General features: G+C 43.2%; 1 long non-coding RNA gene across 1 annotated transcript; it reads right to left on the reverse strand.

The window, feature by feature from the left end:
* Positions 1-2,150: 2,150 nt before the first annotated feature.
* LOC306918776 lies at positions 2,151-7,398 on the reverse strand. The gene is made up of 5 exons (XR_013789402.1): positions 7,248-7,398; positions 6,733-6,810; positions 6,507-6,633; positions 5,921-6,016; positions 2,151-4,669 (listed from the first exon to the last, which is right to left on the reverse strand). It is a non-coding gene; the product is annotated as an uncharacterized lncRNA (long non-coding RNA).
* Positions 7,399-11,327: the final 3,929 nt, after the last annotated feature.

Genomic DNA, 11,327 nt, shown 5'->3' on the forward strand with positions numbered 1-11,327 from the left:
AGCATTAGGGCTATGGACCAGAGCTATAGGGGGGGGGGGGGGGGTAGGAACGGTGGGCAGAATGAAGCATTAGGGCTATGGACCAGAGCTATAGGGGGGGGGGGGGGTAGGAACGGTGGGCAGAATGAAGCATTAGGGCTATGGACCAGAGCTATAGGGGGGGGGGGGGGGGGGGTAGGAACGTGGGGCAGAATGAAGCATTAGGGCTATGGACCAGAGCTATAGGGGGGGGGGGGGGGGGGGGGTAGGAACGTGGGGCAGAATGAAGCATTAGGGCTATGGACCAGAGCTATAGGGGGGGGGGGGGGGGGGGTAGGAACGGTGGGCAGAATGAAGCATTAGGGCTATGGACCAGAGCTATAGGGGGCGGGGGGGGGGGGTAGGAACGGTGGGCAGAATGAAGCATTAGGGCTATGGACCAGAACTATATTGGGGGGGGGGGGGGGGTAGGAACGGTGGGCAGAATGAAGCATTAGGACTATGGACCAGAGCTACAGGGGGGGGGGTAGGAACGGTGGGCAGAATGAAGCATTAGGGCTATGGACCAGAGCTATAGGGGGGGGGGGGGGGGGTAGGAACGGTGGGCAGAATGAAGCATTAGGACTATGGACCAGAGCTATAGGGGGGGGGGGGGTAGGAACGGTGGGCAGAATGAAGCATTAGGGCTATGGACCAGAGCTATAGGGGGGGGGGGGGGGTAGGAACGGTGGGCAGAATGAAGCATTAGGGCTATGGACCACACTGTAAACCCCAATGAGTAAGAAATACTCAAATCGTTTAGCGGAAGCATTTGCCTCAATTTTTTTGAGTTGGCAAACTGAAAAGTTAGAGTAACTCATTACTTGAAGTTTTTAAGTAAATTGTACTTCAATATTTGGATGACCAAACTCAAAAAATTGATGTATTCAGAACTTAACCTTTTTAGTTATGAAACTCAAAAAGTAGATGTATTCAGAACTTAACCTTTTTAGTTATGGAACTCAAAAATGTGATGTATTCAGAACTTAACCCTTTTAGTTATGAAACTCAAAAAGTAGATGTATTCAGAACTTAACCTTTTTAGTTATGAAACTCAAAAATTAGATGTATTCAGAACTTAACCTTTTTAGTTATGAAACTCAAAAATGTGATGTATTCAGAACTTAACCCTTTTAGTTATGAAACTCAAAAATGAGATGTATTTAGAACTTAACCTTTTTAGTTGTGAAACTCAAAAATTAGATGTATTCAGAACTTAATCTTTTTTACTAATATAAAACTCAAAAATTTGAAGTATTCAGAACTGTATTTAAATACATCTATTTTTTTGAGTTGTATAAGTAAAATTACTTATACAACTCAAAAAAATAGATGTATTTAAATTTTAAACCATGTAGTTACTCGACATGTTTTAGTGCTACTGTACATTAACCTATATGATTAATTAAATAATATTCATTATGTCAACTCAAACAATTGTTCTAAATTAAACTACATTATTATCACAACTCAAAACACAGTACTTCATGTTCCATGGACATTTATTTATATGGAACAGAAAATCATCTGACAATGCAATGTCTTTTCTCCTTGAAATTGTGCAAAACATAATAAATAGACTGACAAAACAAAATTATAAAATGTAGAAAGTATGCATAAACAACTCACATTTCCAGGGCATGGTCCTAGTTTTAACCCATTCAGGACGGGAAACCCCTTTGGTGTTAAGCATTCTTATACTTTAGCTATTGAAAAATAGCAGATCTACAAGCTCATAGCAGGCACCGAGTGCAGCGCTACAAGCTTGTGGATCTGCTATTTTTGAAAAATCATGTCAATGTGGCACAAATGTTGGATTATTTATTATTTCATAGCAAATGTATTTAACTCAAATTGATGCCTAAGGGGGGGGGGTGTCTGGAAAAACATATTTTCAGATGGGGGTCCGTAGCCAAATTCAGATACTTCTGGGTGTCCTTGACATGGAAACTTGTTTTTTTTCAGAAAACTGGTAGGATTTATAAGCCTTTTTTTCCATCAGACTCGGGTATAAATGGGTTAAAACGTAGGCGTAGTGGATCCATTGAAAGTGTAAACATTTAAAGGAGAAATCCACACAAACATGTACCCTGAATCAGCCTATAATCCTTTCCCAACATGCATGTTGCCTTGAATTGTTTCATACATGTTCCCTGTTCTCCTTTTCCACCACCCCCCCAGTGTCTCCCACAGTAAAATGCAGCTAGAATGGTGGAAAGCTAGTCATCTAGATTCTAATGTTGGTATTTTAGTAGTCCTGGCACTCTCAGATGCACCATTTGTCACCCTTGAGCTGCCGTTCATACAGAACCTAGCATTGTAGTTCTTGAAATTGCAAACCCTCGGCACATACCGTAAAATTTACTCTCGGCACATTCACAAACCATACCGATCAATGTTGCTGCATTTGCATGTGCACATTTAGGACACTTGCAGTGGGGTCACATTTATCTAGGAACCACACTGCTGAAATTAGCAGTAGTACAATTCAGAGTCAGGAGCATGTGTCATTCAAGTGTCCTCTGTGCACATTTGAGCAGCCCTTTTCCGAATCTGAGGTTCTCTATCATTTGAGAAGGCGTTTAAAAAAATCACAAGACAGTGGTGTGCCCATACAAGGACTGTAACTACAGCACCAATGTAACGAGTACCTTCAATGGTCATAAAAGTAAAGAACACCGATCAAGTCTTGCTGCAGACTTTTGCAGCTACATAATCAAACATGAAGATGTACAGGGTCTACCGGTCACTAGTTTAGAGGTCATTGAACAATCTCCAGGTCACCAGAATACAGAGGAAGATGATACTCAGTGCGATACTGAGACTGAAAGATCAGCTCAAGCACAATGAAGCTTCTTTATTTCTAAAAATGCAGGCTATCCTTCATGTGTCAAACACAGCTAACCAAGAAATAGTGTACCACTTGAATGAAATCTTCTTTGTCCAAGCCAGTGGTCAGAGAGGCTGTTAATGAGGTTTCGCAGCGATATGGTCACAATATTACAGCTAGTACCCTGGATGAAGTTGTCGCAGTCATGGACTCGAACGTACTCTTTAGTGCCACATCTGCAGGTGCACACTTGTCGACTTTCAAGCTAAGAAAAACATGCATTGAGCGTAACTATCCATTGGTAAAGCCTCAAGAATATCAGCTGGAGCAACCTGGCCATACCGTTATGCATGTCCCAATCCTTGACATGATTCGGGAGTCGTTTAAAAACACATATGCTCAACAAGATCAGAGAACCAAATACTAAGGGTGGCAAATTTGTATCATACTGTGATGGCTCTTATTTCAAAGAGAATGAGTTACTCTCAACAGAACATCTAACCTTGTCACTTCAGTTTTATGGATGCCATGGAAATTGCAAAGCCTCTCGGCACATCCTGTACAATTCACAACATTTGTGCAATCTACTGGGTCCTTGCCAATGTGCCCCCTAAATACCGATCAACGTTGCACAATATACAACTAGGCATGCTAGTTAAAGTGAACGACGTCCAGGAGTATCATTATGAAGCTGTACTTGCTCCATTATTGCAGGATATTCGTATTCTAGAGCAGGATGGTGTCTTCATTGAATCACTTGGTCAGAATATCAAAGGCACCATCTTTTGTGTTTCTTCTGACAATTTGTCAGCCCATGGATTGGGTGGCTTTGTGGAGTCATTCAGGGCCGAGTACGTTTGCAGATTTTGTTTGGCCACAAATGAAGAGTTTCAGAAATTTGAAGTTAAAGGACACTTCATTGAGAGAACCAAAGCCACCTCCATGTCCAAAATGTTGCAGAAAGTGACATTATGAGCAGCCAGTTCGGTGTTAAAGGTGACTGTGCCTTGCACAAATCACTGCAATACTTTCACCCTGGTTTTCCTCCAGATATTCTCCAGCTCTGAGCAAGTACAGCTTCATAACGATACTCCTGGACGTCTTTCCCCCAGCGATGGAGTTCTCAACAGGCCTGACAATTTAGGCCCCTGGGTTCTGTATAAACGGCAGCTTGAGGGTGACAAACATTTGGAGCTAGCCTACTAAAATACCCGCATTAGAATGAAGACTAGCTTTCTACCATTCTCGCTGCAAGGCCAACATATGTTCGGACAGGATTATAGGCTGATTCATGCGTTGGTGTGGATTTATCCTAAAACATATTATAGGAATATTTAAATCCTTTCAATACAAAAAGCCATAAATACTGACAAAACAAAAAATAACAAATTAAATAAATAGACTGACAAAAATAATTATACAACAATACAGTAATGCAAATTCTATCAAATATACACAAATTTCAAGTGCGTGGCGCTATAGTGTTCCTATATATCCACAATCTATACATTTATAATCAACTCGTTCTTAAGGCTCTGCAGTCTGAGTGACAGTTTAGCACTGTCCAAACCCATCAAAACCTTCTGGAAAAAAATCAAACATGTTGGTCAGTCCTTTGGGATAATTAAGATGCAGTGCGTACAGACCAAACAGAACAACGGCAGCATCTGGAAATTGGGGGAGACTGACCACTGCATCACCTTCAATGATGACGGTTACTTTCTTCGGGTTGTAGTGGATTGGCTGCTTGACATTTTCACCGACTGCTGCAGCCGTCAGGAGGCACACCGCGCCAAACAGCCCTGGATCATCATCATCTTCCTGAATGAATGACAAAAATGCACATCACATACAGATCACATCACTGTAGAGTTCAATAACCATCATTGCTATGGAGTGTTCAGTAACGGTTTTACCGTATTATAGGTTATTATATGTTTGACCAGAGAAAGAACTTACAGGATAAACAAACTTGGACCTCCTCTCTGTCCCCAAGGCAGTCAAGCGAACCTTCGGGGACAGAGCATTCAGTGTGGCAGCCCCCACTCTGTGGAACTCTCTTCCAACAGAGATTTGCCATGCTCCAACACTTGACTCTTTTAAGGCTGCCTTGAAAAGACACTTATTCTCTCAGGCTTATGGCATATAGTTTGATTGTTGGTACATTTTGTAAAGCGTCCTTAGGTTCATGAAAGGCACTATATAAATTCAAGCTATTATTATTATTTTATTATTAAGTGCAATTCAAAGTGCTGATTTTCAAAAAGCAGTCAATTTTGAACTGTTATACTAGATAATTGAAGCTAATACATTATCTTTGTTCTATATAGAATTGGTCCTGATGATATAAATTGTCTGTTTACCAAAAGAGCTGGAGAGATGGTATCTAGAGCAGGGGTGCCCACCCTTCTTTGACTTGAGAGCTACTTTCAAAATGACCAGCTCAACAAGATCTACCCACCTGAAAATAGTTTAAATAAGTACCTAAGGGTGCTTTAGAATAGCGGCGCTGGCATTACATATAAGACAAATGTACTTGGAATGGGAAATAGAGGGGGAGAAATGGAATAGGTAGAGTTTTTTTGTATTTAATTTATAACGCTACCGATGTTTGTGCACAGCAACACCGAAAACAAAATGTTGCATTGTGGATTGAGCTGACAGGCGCTTTTTGATGTCAATCAATCAAGTCACCTTTAATGCAAGTGGCAGATGCCAAGAATGGTCTTTTATATATTTAATTGAAATAAAAGCAGGTATCTGATCTACCTTTTGGGCACCCCTGATCTAGAGTGTGTGTGTCAGCTCAACATGATCACATGCCCTGGACAATGGCTTCTACAAGACAAAGGCAATGTCAGTCCTGTAACCAAAGAGGTTCACCCAGCACCAGAGACCTTCACAGAGATGGTTAGATTGGCATTAGACGTCCTAGCCACCTCACAGCTTTATTTGATAAGGTCTGTGGATGTCTCTAGCATCCAACGTGTTTAGAGTTCATCGCTGAAAAAATAAAATACCATCGGCCCGAACAAGAAGTTTACAAGTTAATTTAGGTCTGTGAGGACTCACCGTGCACGTCTTGAAGACTGGAGAGGCATCCTCTCGCAGAAATACAGGAAGAGCATGGAGCACAGTGGTACGCCTTGTGTGGACATCGGACAATTCCTATGAAGATTAAAATAGAAGTGTACATTTTTAGACATAATTTACTAATTAATCACGATTAGCCTGAACAGTCCTATGGACAATACCAGTTTCTTTGCTAAAGCATACTGTATGTGCACATGCAATGACCATACAGGCATGGCAGTGGACTGACTCCTGAACATTGACTGTGCTGCAGCCTATAATGTGAAAATAATTGTGCTCGGCCAGTGAAGGACATTGAACACACGGCCAAGTCATATGGGCACCGTCAGTGACCTGGAAACAAAGACACGTTTTGGCGCTTAGCAATAATGACGGACTACGTCCTCCACATAGCCAACATATACAGAAAGTTTACACAAAATATATGGCTTAACCTTGGTATCAGCTGCTACTATAGCATATTTTGGGTTGTGTAGTACTTTGGCATGATGCAACCACACCACACGCACAAAATAATAGGTCTAAAACTAAAACAGTATGAAGAGTTAAGAGTGGAGATACTTACATTTAGTTCGATGTGGTGGTTGAGTAGGGCCTTCAGTTTAACTGGGGGAGATGGCACGAACACGAACCAACCACTGAGCAGGGCCTTCAGTTTAACCGGGCGAGATGGTACGAACACGAACCAATCACTGCAAAGACAATAATTGAAAATGGTTGCACATGATGCAAATCCACACACAAAATAATAGGTCTAAAACTAGAATAGTGTTAAGAGTGGAGATACTTACATTTAGTTCGATGTGGTGATTGAGCAGGTCCTTCAGTGTAACCGGGGGAGATATGGTACTACGAACACGAACCAACCACTGCAAAGACAATAATTGAAAATGGTTGCGCATGATGCAAATCCACACACAAAATAATAGGTCTAATGAGTTCAGGTGTTAAAGCAAAAAAAAGGCAAGATGGAAAATGATTTTCAGACAATCAAGCACAACACACTTAGTTGCGCACCGATGTTGCGTGCAACAAATAGCAGATATACAAGCTCACAGCACGTAGCATTCATGACACGCTGTGAGCTTGCAGATGTGCTATTTACTGTCTGCGCAGCAGTGCGCATGACAACACTTGCCAGGTTACATTCAGCAGCGCGTGGTCCATTCTGGGCAGCTGATGTGAATATTATTTGAGTGCGAATGGAAGCTTGGTAGTTTGGACTTGAGATATAGAATTCATAGAATTCAAATGACTGAAATCAGTGTAGGTTACCAAGAACTTTAACCCATGAACACGACATTACCTTTGAACAGCCACTGCAACTGACGCTGCTTGGAGTTCCGGGCTGTGGTGGATGTGGTGGTTGTCGGTGGGGGGGTTCTGATAGAGATAGGTTGAAGTCCTGAATCCTGAACTTGAAAAGTTCCTCTGCCTGGGATGAAAAAGGTTGTTGCCTGGGGTGCAGCCACTGCAGCGAATGGAGCCGACACAGCACTAGAATAGATTAACACACACACACACACACACACACACACACACACACACACACACACACACACACACACACACACAGACAGTGTCGATTTTTGGCATGTGGATTACATTGACATTTATTCATTCATCATTACCTTTTGTATAACCCCACGGTAATTGTTTGTAGAATGTCCAGCTATATTGTACCAAACCAAAGTCCTGGCGTCACTCACTACCCCTGGGTCACGGACATCATAGCCTCGAACACAAACCAACCACTGCAAAGACAATAATTGAAAATGGTTGCAAAATACTAATAATAACTATAGCAGAGATTCAGTATGTCACAAGGAAAACTAGACGATAGTAGTTTCCATAATAGGACAGATTGAAAATAATTGACATTTAACCACTTGAACCAAAGCATCCCCATTCTGGGGGGGGGGGGGGGGGGGGGCAGTCACCAAAAATAGCATACAACAGCTCACATGTTACAAGCTTGTAGATCTGCTATTTTGGTGAAGAGACTTTGTAGATCTGGTGAAAATAGCAGATATACAAGCTCAACGCGTGTGTGAGCTTGTAGATCTGCCACTTTCAGCATGCAACCAAAGTGTACATTTTTTACAACATTCAAGGCCTGTCAAAACACGTTAAAGTCTGGACTAACACTAGGACATTTCAGGTGACTAAAATGTGACTAAAACTAAATGAAAATTATTCAAAAGACATAGTGTGACTTACACTAAAATCAAAATGTACTGTCAAAAACAACACTGCACCTGTGCGACTAATTTCTGTGGTGCATGTCAAACTGGAGGTCCTTGAAATGATGCATCTTTTCAAATGGGCTATGTAAAGGTGTACATGTACATGCTGGGGTCCTTGCCATGATGTTTCATGTTAGTGCCGTTTTTATTAATTAAATAAATAAATAAATGCTAATATTATACAAGTTAAAATGAACGGTAATGAACAATATTTTTGGGGGCAAGTAGGTGTACCTGAGTGTACAAGTGCCTTAAGAGTAGGCTATATGAAAGCATTTATTATAAATTATACTATTGGTATTTCACACAGGTGTTGCCAATAACTAATTATCTTGCCAGTCAGATGTGCATATGACATATCTAGGTCATATCAATTTAATCAGCAGAAGCTGCAGAGCAGTGCTGCTTCTCACTCTGCACACACTGACTGACCAGCTAAAGTTTATGCCTACTTTAAACCCTAATATGACAAACCTTGGATTAATTCTTCTGAAAACGAGCAGCAAGCACAAGGTAAGGCAAGCACAGATAATTGCTCGATTGATTCCACGTTCTATTCTGCGCAGCACATACAGCGCTAATCATTGCACATCACTGCAGTCAGACCTGCCTGAGAGCAATGGACAGACGGTGGCTGTGCTGCCTAACTTGTTAGCCTATATACTAATCTATTCTACACTACACCATTTAATAGTAATAATGTAGAATATCATCCGGTTTTTTTTCTTGTCTTTCCAGATAATCACCATAATTGACATCTGTTATCCAAAAATAGTGTCAACCCCTGGAACAAATACATTTATGCATAGGCTATATAAACAAGGACAAAACAACGTCACACACACCCCCGTAGCTATAATGCCGTCGCACATTGAACAGCAGCAACAGCAAGAGCAGCGCGCGCACACAGCGAGCGCCGAGCGACTACCGCCGAATTCATATTTAATAATCAAGCGCGGGCCGCGCGCGCGCACACACACGTGTGGGTGCACCAACACACACACACACTGAGACACACACAGACACACGGCCACACACACGTTGTGCCCACACACACACACAAACACGGTGTGCGCGCACACACACACACACACACACACACACACACACACACACACACACACACACGGTGTGCGCACACACACACACACACACACACACATACACTGTGTGCGCACACACACACACACAGCGTGCGCCGAGCACATTTTAAGCTCAAATGCATTTTTAGTCTTAAACTTGACACACATGCAGAACTTCCAAATATAAAAAGGAGTTTAAACAAATGAAACTACTGGCAGCGCGCGCACACAAACACACACAGTACACAAGCAAAAGTTTAGGCGGGCGAATCAACTGGCCAGTTAGCCCGTCTCCGGACCCCCCGGGTTGAGCTCCTTTGGACCCCTACGACGTAGGGTCCGGTCTCACCGGATTCAAACGACATGGGACGCAATCTGACTTTCCCTGACTTAGCCCTGTGCTGCGGTGTGGGTGTCACGCTGACATATTCCAAACGAAGCATATGAACGCTATAGGAGACAACGAACCATCTGACCCCCCCCGCGAACGGCTCAGAAGCCGTTAAGTATTTTTAATGTTTGTACGACCGTTTTGGCAGCTCTGAAATTCTCTCTTGTTGACATCCCATTGTACCGCCTCTCGGCATCTCGGTTGGCTAGCAGCGCCTCCCTACGCGCCTCGTAGGCGCAGCTAGCCAACCGAGATGTCAACAAGGAGGGACCGAAGAGAGAATTTCAGAGCTGGCAAAACGGTCGTACAAACATTAAAAATACTTAACGGCTTCTGTGCCGTTCGGGGGGGGGGGGGGTGAGAGGGTTCGTTGTATCCTATAGCGTCCATATGCTTCGTTTGGAATATGTCAGCGTGACACCCACACCGCAGCACAGGGCTAAGTCAGGGGAAATCAGATTGCATCCCATGTCGCTTGAATCCGGTGAGAAGGAACCCTACATAAAGTCATCAAAATGTCAGAAACTTTAACGTAGGGTTCCGAAAGGAGCTACTGGCCAGTCAACACGGGAAAACTATATCTTAATATGAACAAATTATCAAAACAGCTAATGATTAACGTATAATATACTTACAGTTGACGTGGTGAGACGATTCTTGGAGAATTGAAGAAGAGAAATTAGGTTTTTAATCCCAAATGAATGCTCGCATTGCTCTGACCGCTCTCCGAGGAAACGGCCGCCATTAGAGAAAAATATTTTCAGACTAAAGTGCCCGCCCACTTAGCCTATACGTCTGACGTCAGGCGCAGTCAGGTTCAATGCGTGGGTGTTTGAGTAAATGGGAATAAAAGCCATAGATCTCCGATTAATTAAATGCACTAAACCAGTTCAGATTACTAGAAAATTAGCACTTCATATTACTCAAAGGGAAAAACATGCTCAACTTACTCCATACGTGTGAGTTAAAATAACCCTTTCTCATGTTTCAAGTATTCAGTACTTTATCCATTTGTTTAATAGTTTGTGTTGGGGAATACAGTGCAGAGCTATAGGGGGGGGGGGGTGGGAACGGTGGGCAGAATGAGGCATTAGGGCTATGGACCAGAGCTATAGGGGGGGGGGGGGGGGACGGTGGGCAGAATGAAGCATTAGGGCTATGGACCAGAGCTATAGGGGGGGGGGGGGGGGGACGGTGGGCAGAATGAAGCATTAGGGCTATGGACCAGAGCTATAGGGGGGGGGGGGTAGGAACGGTGGGCAGAATGAAGCATTAGGGCTATGGACCAGAGCTATAGGGGGGGCGGGGGGGACGGTGGGCAACACAGCGGCCCATGGTCGTCATGGTCTTCTGTCAACGTCAAGGTCAGAGGTCAGAGGTCGTCGACATGATGTTTGCGGTGGACATTTTTTGGCAAAATTCAATTGTTGCCACAGACCACACAGACCACACAGACCACACAGACCATACAGACCACACAGAGCACACAGACCACACAGACCACACAGACCACACAGACCACACAGACCATACAGACCACACAGAGCACACAGACCACACAGACCACACAGACCACACAGACCTTACAGACCACACAGACCACACAGACCATACAGACCACACAGAGCACACAGACCACACAGACCACACAGACCACACAGACCATA

The sequence above is a fragment of the Electrona antarctica genome (genome assembly GCF_951216825.1).
Source record: "Electrona antarctica genome assembly, contig: scaffold_476, whole genome shotgun sequence".
NCBI classification, from domain to species: Eukaryota; Metazoa; Chordata; class Actinopteri; order Myctophiformes; family Myctophidae; genus Electrona; species Electrona antarctica.